Source organism: Lepidochelys kempii, chromosome 1 (genome assembly GCF_965140285.1).
Source record: "Lepidochelys kempii isolate rLepKem1 chromosome 1, rLepKem1.hap1, whole genome shotgun sequence".
Classification (NCBI taxonomy): Eukaryota; Metazoa; Chordata; order Testudines; family Cheloniidae; genus Lepidochelys; species Lepidochelys kempii.
This window is the reverse complement of record NC_136380.1, coordinates 311,275,110-311,292,946: the sequence shown is the minus strand read 5'-3', so window position 1 is coordinate 311,292,946 and position 17,837 is coordinate 311,275,110.

The following is a 17,837-nucleotide window of genomic DNA, read 5'->3' as shown; positions in this document are numbered from 1 at the left end:
GACACCTTAGGAATGGAGGTTATTCATAACTCTGAAATGTTCGTAACTCTGAACAAAGCGTCTTGTTTGTAACTCTGAACAAAGGTGGTTCTTTCAAAAATTACCAACTGAACATTGACTTCATACTTCAGCTTTGAAACTTTACTATGCAGAAGAAAAATGCTGCTTTTAGCCAGCTTAATTTAAATGAAACAAGCACAGAAACAGTTTCCTTACCTTGTCAAATATTTTTTTAACCCTCCCCTTTATTTTTAGTAGTTTACATTTAACACAGCACTGTACTGTATTGTTTTATTTTGGTTTCTTTGTCTCTGCTACTATATGATTGCGTACTTCCAGTTCCAAATGAGGTGTGTGGTTGACCAGTAAGTTTTGGTAACTCTGGAGTTCGTAACTCTGAGGTTCTCCTCTACTATGAATTAGCCAACATAGACCCAGCAGGGAGAATGACAGTTCAGTCTGTGAGAGTGCAAGCAGCTTCTGAATTTCTTTGAGAAATGTTCCAACACTAGAGCTATGTAGGCAGCTGCTTGGGGTTCAGTGCACATTTACCCAGCATTATTCCAAGTGTCAAGATCTGATGCTCATTTTGGTAGAGCTGTGCTACAATCATTGTTTAGGTAGACTCCTACCACTCACTGCTTGTGAGTCACCAGCAGTGGAATCCATGTGACAAGCACTTGAAGAAGAAGCTGTTACTTACCTTACAGTAACTGGTTCTTTGAGATGTGTTGTCCATGTGTATAGCATTTCCTGCCTGCTATTACAGAATCTGATAAGTCATGGAGTCTGCTGGTGAAGGAACTGAGAAGTGGTTGGGTTGCTCTGCTTTTTATGCCCTGGTTGGAAGCATGAAGACACTCAAGGTGCAGAAGTGACCCTCAACAACCACTGCTGGGCAAAAGAATCCAAACTCAAGTACCAGCAATAGAATATAGGTAAAGATGATGCATCTTGAAGACCCACAGTCACTGTAAGGTAGGTAACCATTTCTTCCCTCATCAACCCTAGCCCTGCCACATGGCACGCACATTAAGGGCCAGACTTTGCAAGTCCCTTCTATGTATATGCAATGTGTGAGGGAAGGGGGACAAAGTCATAAGGAGAGCCTTCTCCTCCTGCCCCTGTGGTCCTTAGAAAAGGCAGGCTGAATTTGACTCTATGCCATGTCCGCATCCCCTTTCACACTGGCCTGCAGAGCATGACTAGCACGGGGAGGGAGAAAGTGAGCTGCTCTTTTGTGCATTGGCGTCAAGCATGTTGTCTTCTTCAGACAGAATGTCTCCAGGTACAAACTCGGGGTGGTGCATGTCTGCACAGCCCCTTGCCAAGGACTATGCCTTTAATTGTAATTCCATAACGAATGTCTCAATAGTTGAACTGAGTTGCCGTGAGCCGCATGTATCTGAAGTTGCTGACTCCTCTGGCTATCCTAGAGGAAGAATGGTCTGGTGGTTAGAGCACCAGTTTAGGACTCAAGAGACCAAAGTTCACGTTTCCTGCTCTGCCACAGATTACCTATATTACCTTGGGCAAGTCATTTAGGACTTGTCTACATGGTACTTTAATGCGCACCATCAGGACGGGTAAACTCTCATGCACACCAGTGTGTTGCACACTAAGTGGCCTGTGCAGGCCTGCTGGCATGCATTGAAAGTTCCCTAGTGTGCATTAATGCAGGACTGTTTGAAATTTTTAGTGCACGCCAGCAGGGCCCACTTGAGCCAGTTAGTGTGTGAGACACTGGTGTGCATTACAATTCACACCTCTGCTGGAGCTCACTGTAGCACTATATAGACAAGCCCTTACGCTGCTCTGTGCCTCAGTTTCTCATCTGTAAAATGGTTATAACAGTACTTAATCGGAAGTGATGCATAATGGGTGCTGATAAATACATTAGGCTGAGAGACACTCAGATACTGTGGTAAGGGGATTACATTTAAAAAAAATCTGATTTCATTAACCTTAAACACGTTTATTCATAGAATGGATCTTACCTAATGTTTTTGTTCTTTCTTGCTACTGGGTCTCGTTCTCAGAAGCAGCAATTATTTCTAGGCACCTCAAAGCACTGCAGGGTGCCAAACCATGTGGTTAAACTGGGCAGTTACATTATCCAGATCTGTAAATACTACGTCATGCTCAAATCAGTTTGTTGGGTGTCCAGTAACTTAGAAACCTAAGGCTGGAAGAGCAAACATTAGCTCCTGAGTCAGGCCACTTTGACCTGTTAAACTTTTTACTTTAATTTTCTGACATTTTCAAAATCTCTTCTCCCAACTTTCCTGCATGAGCAGAACCCTGGAGAGCCAGTTGCAGTACATTTCCCAGTGCATTCAGTTTTACTGAACTACATGTAAGCTCATGGTTTCTGTGAACCACGTTTTTGGCTTTCAGTTATAGAACCAGTGCTAATCCTGCCTGCTTATAAGTGAAATGGACTCTCTGGATTCTGTAGCAGTTCATGTCCCCACCCACCATACCAGATGTGCCTTAGTATGATTGACGGTATCAAAAGTTGAGGTTTAAACTTGTATTGCACACAAAGTCCTTGGTGAGGATGATTCCCTCCTGCTCAAGATTGTGATTGCTACAGAACCAGTATTCGTCTAACTTGTATCATTTCTTCCCATGTCACTGAGCGCGGTGTAGGTAATAAATCAGACTTTTCATTTTTGTGCTGCCGTGAACTGTTGCCAAAGTTTTTCTTCCCCAAAGATAAAAGAGTAACATCACATTTGACCAAGTCTAAATCACTAAAGGATCAATTCCATTTCTGAACCCTCTAACAACCACAAGACCAACATAAGTGGTAATGGTGCATCTGAAAACCTCAGGGCTTCTGGAGGTTTTAAATATAGAAGGCATTTTGTTTATAGGGTGGATTTAATACTGGCAGCTCTGTGTGAGTTGGCCCTGCTGGTTTCACCTTACTGCCTTGCCTGTGCCTATTGTATGGTTTGAAAGGGGCCATTCTGTTTTCACCTCTATGCATGCTAAAGCTCTGGCTGTATTTGAGTGAGGGCAGCCAATAGTTCTGAAGTGTGTGATAGCATTTTTGTTGCATGATGACAGTCACAATCTATAATCCCCAGCCCCTTAGATCATTTTAGGACACTAGGGGGGAAATCATTCTGGATAGGGCTGAAATTTCTTTCCTTTACATTCCAGTATAGTTTCCTACCTACATTTGATACATTAAATATTACAGCAGCACGGTAAAAAGGTGCCTAGTCTCTGTTTCAGCTGTACAGCTTGATCCATATGGTACTTCAAACTGTCTGACTCGCTATATATTCTGAGAACCAGCTACAGAATTTATTAATCTTTCTGAATAATTTTCTGTGAACAGCTGCACTGTCGATTTAGAGACTGGGAGTTCTTCCAAGAACCACAAGGGCAAACAGAGCACTTTAAATCTGACCTCCTGGTTTTATTATTACTAAGGCAGGGAGGTTCTAATTTAGTAGTATCCATTTTGCAATGCTGGAGAAAGAAGAGGAAAACAAAATCTTTGCTCAGGCCTTCTGTGCTGCTAAAGTAAGGCAAACTGGCAGCATGCTCCTGCCCTGTTCAGGAGAGCTCACTAAAAGGAAGATTATGTATGTTAAAAAGCCACAGTGTTTTTAACCCATTTTAATTACTGATAAGCCTTTGCACTTCTGTAGCACCGGCCATCTCAGGAGCTCTAAAGCACTAACACTAATCATTAAGACTAATCCTGTACAGAAGCAAAGTATTATACTGCTTGTTTTACAGATGGGAAACTGAGGCACAAAGATTAAATGGGTTGACCAAAGTCCCAAAGGAAGTCTCTGGCAGAGTCCAGAATCAAGCCCATTTCTCCTGATGCCCCATGCTATGCTTTAACCACTGTGCCATCCATCCATGGAACCTTTCAAAGCAGCATATGATTAAAACTATCAAATTAAAATGAAATGCTTGTGCTGCCTTGCTCAGTTAAATTCTTGGACGGCTGTGCTGATGGAATGGGAATGCCTGTGCAGAAAGAACCCTTCTTGGTGCTTTATTAAACTAACTAACTATGATCTTTTTGGCATGTGTGTCTGAATTTAAACATTTGTGCTTAAGTGGTGTCATACTTTAAGTACAAGCTTGTAAAAAAATTGGTGATATTACCATCTGTTGAGAATGCCAATGGATGTTTCCCTGTGTTCAGTATCTACAGTGTACTGTACGTATCTTTAGTATTATTATTTATTTGTATGATAGGGCCTGGGATAGGCCTCTTTCACTATTTCCAGCTGACTCTCTAGGTATTTGTAGCCAGCACCTTCCAATTGTCTGCTCCATTTGGTTTAGCTTTTCCTGTAAAGAAGCCTTTTCCTCTTTACATGAAGACAAGCTGAGGTAAGAATCCTTACATGCCTCCCACAACAACCAAATTGATGCTGCATCTCTTTTGGCAGCACTAGAAGGTTTGTATATGAGGATATACTGAGCCAATCTATCCTCTAGCTCCGAAATAGTGCAGACATCAGCTAGGGCTTGTTTAGTCCAAGGACTGTGCCCAAATTTTTGAAGGATTTGTTTAAAAGGTGTAATTTCTTTAACAAAAGATGAGGTTGGAGTTCCTTCTGACTCCATTCCTCCCTCTGATACTGGCTTCCCCTGTTTTCTTTTAAACATCTTAACACGGGTATTTCAATCTCTTTGTCACTCCTGGTATTACTCAGTGAGTGACACAGCCTAGATTCTGAAATCTTAGCTTATCAAATTTCCTCATCACACCTGGCACAGGTCAGCGAGTGACACAGCCTAGATTCTCTGATCCTGCTACTCCTTGTTCCAGTGAGCAGCACTGCCTGGCCCGTAGGCCTTCTTGTTGCCCCTGATACTTCAGTGAACAATAGGACTTGGATTCTGTAATCGTAGCTTAGAAATATGTTATAAGTTTCTTATTTTCCTGCTACCTATCCGGAGGCCAGCAGGTTTGGTTAACCAGATCATATCATGCCAAGTTTACTTGGCGGTGTGCACACCAATATTTACAATAACTGAGGTTTTTACCAATATTCCCCCTTTCGCAATTCTCCACCAAAATGTTATACCAATAAAATAAAAACCAGCAGGATCTTATTAAAGGGGATTAGGCAAAATACCACATTTATTGTGAATACAGAAAGAATCATAGTAAGTAGTTAGTTATAGCTATAACATTCCATTCAATTTCATATTTATTCACACATACACACAGAGGTTCTGCAAGGTTGTTATCATATTTACCAGCCTTAGAGTTGCTCATGCCAAGCCACTGGCCAGGTGGCCTGGACACAAGGAGGGAGCAGGGCCTTGTCAGATGCACATCTGATGCTCCTAGAAGTTGGTTTCCAGAATCAGACCCAAAAGTTCTCAGTTTCTAGAGTCCATTTTTATAGGAATTTCTTCCTATGCCAGTCTATGGGAATTGCTTCATCATGCTGACAGGTTTCAGAGTAACAGCCGTGTTAGTCTGTATTCGCAAAAAGAAAAGGAGTACTTGTGGCACCTTAGAGACTAACCAATTTATTTGAGCATAAGCTTTCGTGAGCTACAACTCATGCATCTGATGAAGTGAGCTGTAGCTCACGAAAGCTTAAATATATAGGAATTAAATCAAGGCCCATACAAACACCATCCTTGACAACGATACATCAGGGGATCCGCAAGTTCATATTGCAGTTTTGGCAACTCTTTCAAAGTTGCCAAAACATTTTGCTATTAAGAGCATTTGTAACTGGGTATTTATCTGTCATAGATTTGTGTGTATTTAAAAATCAATAAATCTATCCTCGCGGTATCTAAGTGCTGTCAAAAGAGAATAATCAAAAGGGGAAATCAGCTAAGACTGATTCTGAATGTTGCAGACTGGCATGCTGGGAAAATACTGCAGATTCTTCTGCTTGAAGGACAAAAGGGTCATTAGTTTTGGAATAGATTATTTTATCAGACTCTTCTCATAGGAAATTTTGTAACAAATCAAATATATATTTCCCTCCTGAACCTTAAATTGTGTTTATTAGTGAATATACAGCAAAATGTCTCTCCGATTTCCCTCCTCTTTCCTAATAAAACACTTTAAAGAGGATAAAGAGAGCATGCTTTCCTAGAAAAGAAAACTGTGAGAACTGCATTAAAAGTAGCTTACTTTCCCCCCATCCCCACTGTGACATTTTAGTCAGTGTTTGTTTGTTTGTTTTACAGTGGCAGCTACAGTTTCACATCACTTCACTTGCTATGGGAACCTCTTGTTTCAGGTGACAAAAATTCTGTTTGTCAGAATCAAGATGCTCCACTTCAAACATACCCCAGCGATTTGAAGAGCTTTCACTGTTGTGTATTTTTACCATGAAAAGACTCCCTTCTAAATTAGTGTGAGGGTGTCTGGCTTGTAGCTCTATCAAAAGTAGCTTCACCATTTGTTTCTTTATCAGACAGGTTATGTGGAAAGAAAAAAACAGCTTGATGGTCTTTTGATTTAGTTTCCCTTAGTTAATAGTAAAGTCATCTTTTCTTTACTTCAGTGAATTTACTTATCATATGACAGGAATAATGCCAGGTGAGACTGAAAAAATTAACAGGTTTCAGAGTAGCAGCCATGTTAAGGTGCCACAAGTATTCCTTTTCTTTTTTTGAAAAAATTAAGAAATTTTGCAATATGCTTTGTCCCTGGACATGGCTAAGCCCAGCACAGATACTTACACGAAAAAGTGAAATAGAGAACAGTAGTCTGAGCACAAGGTGATAAAGGAAATCTTACACTTTTCTTGTATTTTTCTGAAAGGAGTTGTTAAATGGACAAATATCCCACAGCAAACATTGAGGAAATAAAGCCTCTTTCATGTAAAACAAAAGTACTTATTTCCTATTATTGCATACTGTGGAAAGTGTAAAAGATCTTATTATATACACACAAAGCATGAAAAAATACCTCCTCCCACCCCACTCTCCTGCTGGTAATAGCTTATCTAAAGTGATCACTCTCCTTACAATGAGTATGATAATCAAGTTGGGCCATTTCCAGCACAAATCCAGGTTTTCTCACAAACAAAAGTACTTATTTCCTGACATGTAGTGGAAAAATAGAAAGGGGATGCTATTGATTGTCTTTGACAGTAGTTGTTGCAAAAATGGGAAGGGAAATGAGGAAAAACTAAAAAAGTACCAGTAGCTAACTAGGTGTAATCAAAGACGTAATAAATAATGGTAAGGTCAATGTGAGGATTTAGAGCTTTGAAGTGAGAAGTTATTTATTTGTAGTATGTTGTACACTACTTTACTTTAAAAAAAAATCCTTAGGTCGATGTACACAGGGGTACTGGAACAATTTGTATAGTGGGGGTGCTGGGAGTCACTGAACCAAATTGTAAACCCTGTATATGATGGAAACCACTTCAAGCCAGGGGTGCAGCAGCACCCTTAGTTCCAGCACCTACGGATGCACAAACTACTATTGCATCAGATTTTGACTTGCTAGAAAAACATAATGGAATATGTCATGTTATCATTCACTGAGCAGAATTCCCTTAACGATTTCAATGGGGAGGCCTGCTCCAAAACCGATAAGCTGAGGTAACCAAAATGTTTGTATTTGAAAACTTCCTAGATCATCTATATTACCAGGTTAGGATGCAGATGATGACATAGATATGGCTGCAACAGCAGGTCCAGTCTAAACCCCAATTTTGAATTTCTTTAATGCTGTCTTTAATAATTTATCTGGTGGTTGAACTGCCTCATGGTTGCCCCCAGCTCAAAGTTCCAACCAAATCAGATGAGCTGCTTTTAAAACTGTGACGGCCTCTATAAAAGTTGTGTGTTCCTGTTTCAAAAAGGGGTCTAACATTCTTTACTCCAGTAACTCACTTTAAAATGTCAACCTTACTATGGGCTAAGGCCTCAGGGAGGATTCAATGCCTTTGGCATATTAGTAAAGACTTTTTTTTAAAAAATCAGATCGTTATGAAGCCTGTGAATGCTTACAAGGCAGCAGCACAGAGCTGATCTCAACACTTGGAGCAAGTCCTCTGAAATGACGTGGCATTTCAGTTATACCTTCATGGATAATTTTCTAAAACGCTCCCATCATTGCACTGGCAGTGCTGCAGCTCCACCAACAGCAGTTCTGGTCTACACTGACTCCCCCCCCCGCCCCCCCCCCGATACTTTGACTCCTTCATTGCAAGTCTAGCTCAGCACCCCTATTAGTGCAGTGGTGGGAGAATTTCAGAGAATTGACAGCTCAGGCAAGGCAGGGGAGAAAAGTTCTGGGACAAGCAGAGGTGAATTAGGGGTTTGTGGGGCCCTGGGCCAGAGCGAGTGGGGGCTCCTCCCCCCCCCTTCCACCTGCAGTCCACCTCACCCCCCAATTAGTATTTGAATGGATGACCAGTGTCCTTTTCTTTTTATGGGCCTGTTCAGCTCCCACTGTAGTCAATGGGGTAATCACACCTAACATTTTATATGCCCAAAACACTGCACAGATAGTAACTGACCAACCCTCCCAACACCCTATGTGGAAGTGGGTGAGTAGTCTCTCCCTTTTACAGATGGGGAAACTAAGCCAGAAAGACCAAGGGACTTACTCAAGGCTACACACTGAGCCAATGGCAAAGCCAGGATTACTGCTCAGGACTGCCTGACTGTGCTCATTCCTTCAGGCCGCACACCTGTACAGTGGGATTATTTCTATTGATCTCAATGGGAGTTTGAGAGCCGTGGCCGGCAGTACAGTGGTGTGACCTAAACTCCTCATACGTGTTGGGCTCCGAAACTACAGGGTCCTCCCAACCATTGTCACGGTAGCTCAGTGAAGCTGTCACCCAGACTACAGCAGCAGTTATAATGCTACAGTGGTCTGCCCTCATTTCAATTATTGTGCATTTTTAGTTACTTCACCTCACGGAAGATACAGCAGGGACTGAAAGGTCCAGATCAGAAATATTTAGAAGTATGATGAGACGTGCATATGAAATGACATCATAAAGAAAAGTTATAGTAAGACTGACAAAGAGAATTGGGAACTTGGCTGAGGTATTCAAAAACGACAAGAGCATAGCGAACTGAGCACTCCCGCCTTTTCTCCCTGGTTGTGAAATAAGGGAACATGTGCACATGCAATGAAATAAAAGAGCAGTAAACAGAGACCCAGTAAAAGGAATAACCCTTCTTTGTGCAACATATAAAAACTCTTCCTTACAGTGCCTGTGAAATTAATTGCAGTAGATGTGGGTCATTTTACAGCCATGTGTACCATATGGGTATGTGAGTTAAAATGATGGTATGGTCCCTCTGTTTCTAGGTGTAAGCTTTATCACCCAAGAAGACTAGGAAGGGTTTACACACTTTTGTACAGTTGAATATGTACATGATGTGAATGGGATGTAAAGATGGGCTCTTCCCCTTGAAGTAGTTTGTCCCTGCAAGATGCAACAATGGTCTGACTTGGTGTGGAAATTTTTATGTCCCATGTAGAGGTCCTACCTGGTTAGTCCTATAAAATTATCTCCTAGGCCCATCCTGTTGAGTGACCTCAGCCATTCTCAAGCAGAACAGATGAGGAGCCAGCAGAGATGACCCAGGCCTGCCAATGGGCAGAGCAAGGGCAGACGGCTTCAGCAGTGTTACTGAGCATGCTCAGTCCATGTGAGCATGCTCAGTACAAACCAAGCTGCAATTTGGGGGGATTGGGGGCATGTGACCCCACATGTTCCTTCCCTACACGTCACCTCTGTTTTTTTCAGTTCCTAGTGTGCACTTGTCTTAGGAGGATAGCTCACAGGAATTCCACACATTTTCTTTTTCAATAAATGTTCTCTTACCCTCACCGAGGTAGATCTAGAACGCCTACCTGGGTGGCTTAAGAATAGCTTGCTTCCTTGGGAAACACCTTTCTCCTATTTTTTGCCAGATATTTGTTCAGGCCTCTCATAGTTGTGAGCCCTAGTGAACTGGAAGTTTAATTATTGAGTCTTATGGATTTATGGTTTTCTGCTGCTGATGTAGGAATTCCTGTGTTTTGTAATGGGCTGTGGTCCTCTAACAGTTTAGAACTGTGCACGTACCACTGATAATTGCACCTAGATATTCAGCCAATCAGAATACTTGATTAGCTTAATCATAATAATATTTATAGCACCTTCCATCTGAGGAGCTCATAGAAACATATTTGAATTCACACTAACCCTGTTAGACAAGTCAATATTAATATCCTCAAGGGAAAACTGAGGCACACAAGTAATTTGCCCAAGAACACACAGAATCAAGAAATTCCCTGATCTGTATTTCCAAAACATTCCAAACCCATTGTGTCCTTTGGCAGAGCACAATGGCTTGTTTATATTTTAATTACTGTCCTAGAACTCCAATGACATGTGGACATTAGGGGCTTGATTCTGCAGGGTGTTGAACATTCTGGCAGCAACGCATTTAAGCAAGAGCTTAACTGTAAGCATGTGGGTAGTTAATACGACTGCTCATGTGCTTAAAGTTAAGCACATGCTTAAGTGCTTTGCTGGTTCAGGCCAGCGGGCTCAGCACCCGACAGGATCTAACTGTGCTGAAGGAAAAATATCTGGTAAAGCTTCCACTGATGGTGCCTTTGAAAATGCTATTGGAAATACAAATAATTTGGATATTGAAGAACTTTGAGCTAAGAATTTCACACTGTAAGGATGATTGGATGATCTTGGTCTCCTTGGGCCTGCAAGCCATTTCATCTGCAGCCTCAGACATGCTCTAATTCCAGAGTTTTCCATATGTTTTTTGGCAAATCGTCTTAAGAACATCACTCAGGGAGGCCCAACTCCTGCCCACCCCAACCAGGATCTGCATGCTACCGTCCACATGCGTGTGCAGAGTCCAGTACGAGGACCATGATATTAACCAGAACCTTTACATGAGGATATACACATGGGGTTAGAATAGAAATCATGAGATTTAAAAAAAGATGACACGTAAAATCTCATGTAACCTATACGCTGCCTTCCTATCTATAAACCTCAGCTACCTTTCCTGGACTACCAGGTAACTATGTAAAGGCTAAAGGGCCAGAGTCTGCCAACTTTGCTCACGTTGTATAGTACTCTACTCTCCCAGTTCAGTGGGATCACACTAGAGAAAGGTACTGCTCAGTGTGAGTAAGGGTGGCAGAAGCTCCTTACTTTCCTCTTATTCATCCAACTGCAATATCTCTGCTCTTCAGTGCCTCAGTCATTTCTATGGCTAACGACAGGAAAAAATAATTTAGGGCATTCCTGGTGGAGTGGAGTAGGAGTCAGCAATTCTGCACCTAGATCCTTCTCAGTCTGTTACAGCCCAGGCAGAGCAATCTTGGTTACCTTGTCAGCTTTTCCCTTCAGCTCTTACTCACTTGGACTATCCAGTTGATATAAACAGGGAAAGGTTTGCAAGATCAGACCCCTTTTACTATGCAGGTGCTTTCTTTGCTTTGAGTTTGATCAGACAGGTAGTCTCATAGCCGCATCGCCATCACCATCCTGCAACGAATCTCAGGAAATCGGATAAGGAACATACTTCCATTCCTGGACTCCATTGTGAACGTACTACAATCAGCTTCAAGGAGAGCAGATTACTGGATAAAGTGCAGTTGACCCGAGGATCACATTCTTTAGAGGTCGAACAGAAGGCCCAGCTTTCAGATGAAACTATTTGCCTGCCTTGGTGACTCAAGGGAATAATACAGAATGTGAACTAGGCCTGCAAGCAGGAAATGGGCCCAAGGAAAAATACATGCTTCTGGTGCTGCTTATTCCCCATGAGATTTTAAATGAGCTAGTTACATAACCCTGTCAATATTTCACTTGTGTGAGGCTTTCAAACCCTTACATAAACTCTCATGTCTCATTCTAACCTAAACAACATCTCCCAGTACATTTTTGTGTGCCTATCATTTGGTGCAAGCAGATCTAGTTAAATGCAGACAAACTGCTCTCCAGCCCCATTTGTAAGCCACCTCTGGAAGGGAGAAGATAGCAACATCAACAGAAAGAGCAAACTTCATCAAGGCAGGGAAATCATCTGAACCTTCCCTGCAGCTGGGTGGCAAAATATTAACTAAGTGTGCCCAGAAACCTTCCCCTCTAGCACAGCTGTGAACAGAGGGCAGGATTTGCAATTTCTCCAACTGAAACTGGGAAATTTAGGTAGGCAGAATGTAATGCCCCAGATTAGAATTTGACCAGGACATAGGGTAATACTTCATTATGAAGAGTGCCATGGGATCTTGAATGACTGTAAGTGATCAGGGGCTCCTTGTTTTTACATTTTATCTATAATACTCACCTCCATCAGCACAGTGGGCCCCAGCACTGTGCAGGAATATTGAACAACTTGTCAGCAACTTGTACTTAACTTAAAAAGGGTCCGTGTCCGTTTGCCTCCTCCCATTATGGCAGTTAGAATAAATGAAGTGTCTAAAATCATGGATAAATTAAGCAATGTTTACTGACCTGAAAGCTGAGTATGTGTTTTCTTGCTTTCTCTTCCCTTTTTCAGGTTTTCTATTCCCTTCACACAAACACTTTTTTTACCTGCAACTTTCCCTCATTTCTTTTTTCAGTTTGTTTTCATTTTCTGTACATTTTTTCTCCCTTTTTATTTTCTCCTCTTCCTCTCCCTGTTGGCGTATATGCTGCTTCCTTGCCTTTTCCCTTACAACCTCCATATCTTTCTTTACCTCCAAATTTCCTACACTGCCCTTTCCCTGAATCCTGCATTTGTACTTCAGACTGCTTTCCAAACACTGGCTTTCCCCCTCCATGTTTGCCTCCCATTTCACTGTAGCTCATACTTACTTCAGAATGGGTTCCTGGTGCAAAAGATCTTGGGCTCACGTACGTCCTCCTGGTTGCAGTCTCTGTTCCAGTGTAAGGTTGCCATATTGCTTCAACCCTTTAAGTATCCTGATTTCGAACTTCCATGGGCTTGAGGGAGACTGTGGATTATGCCTTGGGCCTCAAAAGCCTAAAGAATTTTAGAGGTTTCCAAAGAGTGGATAATCAGACAGACTATATTTATTGTGATACTGAGGCAAAAGGGTAAGTCATGGAAGGAGCCTAAGTCATCTATCAATTGCTTCTGATGGGTTATATTGTATATTTTAAAAGCAATTAGAAATAGAAAAGATTCATTAGTTTATGTCGTCTATCCCCCTGCCATTGTACGAGTATTGCCCACAACATAGTATTGTAGGCTTCGTCCATTCTGATTTATTTAACTCAAGCAACCTGTGTCTTTCACCTCCTGCCACATCTCAAGAATCTTATAGCTTAAGAATATTTCCAGATCTTTAGCTTACATTTATTTTTTCAGTTTCAGCTGATTATATTTGCTTGGGACAACAGAAACAATTATTTTTTATCCTTCCAATACATATAAAGAGGAAGAACAGACATTATTTAATGTTGAAACAAAATAAACGTATTTAGTTCTTTATTTTCCTCATAAACTCACATCCCTTTGAACTTCATGTCTGGCTAACTTTCTCTGAGTTCCCGCCAAATTATCATAGTGTTTCTGATAGCTGAAGTGCTCAGAACTGTAATTAATATTCTAGAGGGAGACTCACCAGTGCTGCATTGAGAGGGGCTTTCCACTATGTTGTCTGTGATCAATCATAGAATCATAGAATATCAGGGTTGGAAGGGACCCCAGAAGGTCATCTAGTCCAACCCCCTGCTCAAAGCAGGACCAATTCCCAGTTAAATCATCCCAGCCAGGGCTTTGTCAAGCCTGACCTTAAAAACCTCTAAGGAAGGAGATTCTACCACCTCCCTAGGTAACGCATTCCAGTGTTTCACCACCCTCTTAGTGAAAAAGTTTTTCCTAATATCCAATCTAAACCTCCCCCACTGCAACTTGAGACCATTACTCCTCGTTCTGTCATCTGCTACCATTGAGAACAGTCTAGAGCCATCCTCTTTGGAACCCCCTTTCAGGTAGTTGAAAGCAGCTATCAAATCCCCCCTCATTCTTCTCTTCTGCAGGCTAAACAATCCCAGCTCCCTCAGCCTCTCCTCATAACTCATGTGTTCCAGTCCCCTAATCATTTTTGTTGCCCTTCGCTGGACTCTCTCCAATTTATCCACATCCTTCTTGAAGTGTGGGGCCCAAAACTGGACACAGTACTCCAGATGAGGCCTCACCAATGTCGAATAGAGGGGAACGATCACGTCCCTCGATCTGCTCGCTATGCCCCTACTTATACATCCCAAAATGCCATTGGCCTTCTTGGCAACAAGGGCACACTGCTGACTCATATCCAGCTTCTCGTCCACTGTCACCCCTAGGTCCTTTTCTGCAGAACTGCTGCCTAGCCATTCGGTCCCTAGTCTGTAGCTGTGCATTGGGTTCTTCCGTCCTAAGTGCAGGACCCTGCACTTATCCTTATTGAACCTCATCAGATTCCTTTTGGCCCAATCTTCCAATTGGTCTAGGTCCTTCTGTATCCTATCCCTCCCCTCCAGCGTATCTACCACTCCTCCCAGTTTAGTATCATCCGCAAATTTGCTGAGAGTGCAATCCACACCATCTTCCAGATCATTTATGAAGATATTGAATAAAACCGGCCCCAGGACCGACCCTTGGGGCACTCCACTTGATACCGGCTGCCAACTAGACATGGAGCCATTGATCACTACCCGTTGAGCCCGACAATTTAGCCAGCTTTCTACCCACCTTATAGTGCATTCATCCAGCCCATACTTCCTTAACTTGCTGACAAGAATACTATGGGAGACCGTGTCAAAAGCTTTGCTAAAGTCAAGAAACAATACATCCACTGCTTTCCCTTCATCCACAGAACCAGTAATCTCATCATAAAAGGCGATTAGATTAGTCAGGCATGACCTTCCCTTGGTGAATCCATGCTGGCTGTTCCTGATCACTTTCCTCTCATGCAAGTGCTTCAGGATTGATTCTTTGAGGACCTGCTCCATGATTTTTCCAGGGACTGAGGTGAGGCTGACTGGCCTGTAGTTCCCAGGATCTTCCTTCTTCCCTTTTTTAAAGATTGGCACTACATTAGCCTTTTTCCAGTCATCCGGGACTTCCCCGGTTCGCCACGAGTTTTCAAAGATAATGGCCAGTGGCTCTGCAATCACAGCCGCCAATTCCTTCAGCGCTCTCGGATGCAACTCGTCCGGCCCCATGGACTTGTGCACGTCCAGCTTTTCTAAATAGTCCCTAACCCCCTCTATCTCCACAGAGGGCTGGCCATCTCTTCCGCATTTTGTGATGCCCAGCGCAGCAGTCTGGGAGCTGACCTTGTTAGTGAAAACAGAGGCAAAAAAATGATATGACACCTCTGTTGCATTGATCCCAAATTCTTGTTGGTTCTCAACATATCATACTGAAAATTCATACCTAGCTTGTAGTTGAGCCCATATAACCTGGTGGTCTTTTTCAGCTTGATTGCTGGGCCTTGCTTTCCTGGTTTTGTCATCCCACTGAATCTCTGTTTGGGATTATTCCTCCTCTCCCCTCACCCCAGGTGTGTTAGCTTGCATTTGTATGAGATAGTATTCAGAGGAACAGCCGTGTTAGTCTGTATTCGCAAAAAGAAAAGGAGTACTTGTGGCACCTTAGAGACTAACCAATTTATTTGAGCATGAGCTTTCGTGAGCTACAGCTCACTTCATCAGATGTTTACCGTGGAAACTGCAGCAGACTTTATATACACACAGAAATCATGAAACAATACCTCCTCCCACCCCACTGTCCTGCTGGTAATAGCTTATCTAAAGTGATCAACAGGTGGGCCATTTCCAGCACAAATCCAGGTTTTCTCACCCTCCACCCCCCCACACAAATTCACTCTCCTGCTGGTGCTAGCCCATCCAAAGTGACAACTCTTTACATAATCAAGTCGGGCTATTTCCTGCATAGATCAAGGTTTTCTCACATCCCCCCCACCCCCATACACACACAAACTCACTCTCCTGCTGGTAATAGCTCATCTAAACTGACCATTCTCCAGGTTTAAATCCAAGTTAAACCAGAACATCTGGGGGGGGGGGGGGGGTAGGAAAAAACAAGAGGAAACAGGCTACCTTGCATAATGACTTAGCCACTCCCAGTCTCTATTTAAGCCTAAATTAATAGTATCCAATTTGCAAATGAATTCCAATTCAGCAGTTTCTCGCTGGAGTCTGGATTTGAAGTTTTTTTGTTTTAAGATAGCGACCTTCATGTCTGTGATTGCGTGACCAGAGAGATTGAAGTGTTCTCCGACTGGTTTATGAATGTTATAATTCTTGACATCTGATTTGTGTCCATTTATTCTTTTACGTAGAGACTGTCCAGTTTGACCAATGTACATGGCAGAGGGGCATTGCTGGCACATGATGGCATAGATCACATTGGTGGATGTGCAGGTGAACGAGCCTCTGATAGTGTGGCTGATGTTATTAGGCCCTGTGATGGTGTCCCCTGAATAGATATGTGGGCACAATTGGCAACGGGCTTTGTTGCAAGGATAAGTTCCTGGGTTAGTGGTTCTGTTGTGTGGTATGTGGTTGTTGGTGAGTATTTGCTTCAGGTTGCGGGGCTGTCTGTAGGCAAGGACTGGCCTGTCTCCCAAGACTTGTGAGAGTGTTGGGTCATCCTTTAGGATAGGTTGTAGATCCTTAATAATGCGTTGGAGGGGTTTTAGTTGGGGGCTGAAGGTGACGGCTAGTGGCGTTCTGTTATTTTCTTTGTTAGGCCTGTCCTGTAGTAGGTAACTTCTGGGAACTCTTCTGGCTCTATCAATCTGTTTCTTTACTTCTGCAGGTGGGTATTGTAGTTGTAAGAAAGCTTGACAGAGATCTTGTAGGTGTTTGTCTCTGTCTGAGGGGTTGGAGCAAATGCGGTTGTATCGCAGAGCTTGGCTGTAGACGATGGATCGTGTGGTGTGGTCAGGGTGAAAGCTGGAGGCATGCAGGTAGGAATAGCGGTCAGTAGGTTTACGGTATAGGGTGGTGTTTATGTGGCCATTGTTTATTAGCACTGTAGTGTCCAGGAAGTGGATCTCTTGTGTGGACTGGACCAGGCTGAGGTTGGTGGTGGGATGGAAATTGTTGAAATCATGGTGGAATTCCTCAAGGGCTTCTTTTCCATGGGTCCAGATGATGAAGATGTCATCAATATAGCGCAAGTAGAGTAGGGGCTTTAGGGGACGAGAGCTGAGGAAGCGTTGTTCTAAATCAGCCATAAAAATGTTGGCATACTGTGGGGCCATGCGGGTACCCATAGCAGTGCCGCTGATCTGAAGGTATACATTGTCCCCAAATGTGAAATAGTTATGGGTAAGGACAAAGTCACAAAGTTCAGCCACCAGGTTAGCCGTGACATTATCGGGGATAGTGTTCTTGACGGCTTGTAGTCCATCTTTGTGTAGAGCCAGAAGAGTTCCCAGAAGTTACCTACTACAGGACAGGCCTAACAAAGAAAATAACAGAACGCCACTAGCCGTCACCTTCAGCCCCCAACTAAAACCCCTCCAACGCATTATTAAGGATCTACAACCTATCCTAAAGGATGACCCAACACTCTCACAAGTCTTGGGAGACAGGCCAGTCCTTGCCTACAGACAGCCCCGCAACCTGAAGCAAATACTCACCAACAACCACATACCACACAACAGAACCACTAACCCAGGAACTTATCCTTGCAACAAAGCCCGTTGCCAATTGTGCCCACATATCTATTCAGGGGACACCATCACAGGGCCTAATAACATCAGCCACACTATCAGAGGCTCGTTCACCTGCACATCCACCAATGTGATCTATGCCATCATGTGCCAGCAATGCCCCTCTGCCATGTACATTGGTCAA